Below are 1,204 nucleotides of genomic sequence, written 5' to 3'. Positions count from 1 at the left end.
CTTGAGGTGCTTGTTCTTGATTTCTTTGGGGTGCTTGGGTTTGATTGTTGTATTGGTGTTGGTTATTGTATTGGTTTTGGTTGTTGTATTGGTTGTTCCTTGGGTAGGTTCCTCTTGGGTTTTGGTTTTGCGATGGAGGTGGATTTTGGTATTGGGGGTTCGAATTGTAAGAGGGTTGAGCTTGTTGGCCCCATTGTTGAGGTTGAGATGCAAACCCGGGTGGTGGTTGTCTCCAAGCTACTCCACCACCGCCTCCTCTAAAACCATCTTGCCTTGTGTTGTATGCCGCTACATGCTCGGGGCTCAAACCTCCACAATAAGATGTATCATGGTTCGTTCCTCCACAATTTTGACAAGAGAAAGAGTTGACTTGAGAAGAGCTTGCTCCACCGCTTGAGCTTGCATTTACACTTGTATTCAACTTTGAGAGCCCTTTTGTGAGTTGCTCAATTTGATGTTGCAATTGATCGACCTTTTCCAATTCATACATCCCACCTTTCTTCGGTGCACTCCTTCTCCTACCTCCCCAAGAGTAGTTCTTTGCTACCTCCTCGATCGTTGCCTCCACTTGATTTTGGGGAATCTTGATCAATTGTCCACCCGCCCCCGCATCCAAGTTAGCTCTAGACATGGGCTCCAATCCATCGTAGAAAAACCTCATGAGCAAACTTTGATTGTATTCATGGTGAGGACACGCTTGTACCAACTCTTTGAACCTCTCCCAAGCTTCATTAAGGCTCTCATCCGTTTCTTGTTCAAATGATGCAATCTTCCTTCTCATCTCGGCGGTCTTTTCCTCGGAAATGAACCTCTTCAAGAATGCCTTAACTACCTCCCTCCAAGATGTGAGTGAGTTAGGCTTCACTTGCTTTAACCACTTCTTTGCTCTACCCGAAAGAGATTGTCGAAATAGGTGCATCCGGATGTATTCTTGAGAAACTTGGTTGGTTTGAATCATGGCACATAGCTCAAGGAATCTATCAAGGTGCTCTATGGGGTCTTCACTTGTAGAACCCGAAAATTGCTCCGATTGAACCATTCTTGTATATTGGGGATGAATTGTGAAGTTAGTTTCCGTGACGGGTAACAAAATCCCTCCCGTGAGCTCATAATCCTCCGGATTTCCGAACTCACGAAATAAAATATCATCCTCTTGTCCCGCCATTGATTCACTTTGCGAACTAGAAGAGTAAGAATCACTCCC

General features: G+C 45.0%; 1 non-coding gene across 1 annotated transcript; it reads left to right on the top strand.

Annotated features, from left to right (window-relative positions):
- The first annotated feature begins 678 nt into the window (after positions 1-678).
- Positions 679-783, top strand: LOC145580362 (small nucleolar RNA R71). Its single transcript, XR_014099423.1, has one exon. It is a non-coding gene; the product is annotated as a small nucleolar RNA R71 (small nucleolar RNA).
- Positions 784-1,204: the final 421 nt, after the last annotated feature.

Source organism: Chenopodium album, chromosome 14 (assembly GCF_948465745.1).
Source record: "Chenopodium album chromosome 14, dcCheAlbu1.1, whole genome shotgun sequence".
Classification (NCBI taxonomy): Eukaryota; Viridiplantae; Streptophyta; class Magnoliopsida; order Caryophyllales; family Amaranthaceae; genus Chenopodium; species Chenopodium album.
This window is presented reverse-complemented; position numbering and strand designations above follow the sequence as displayed.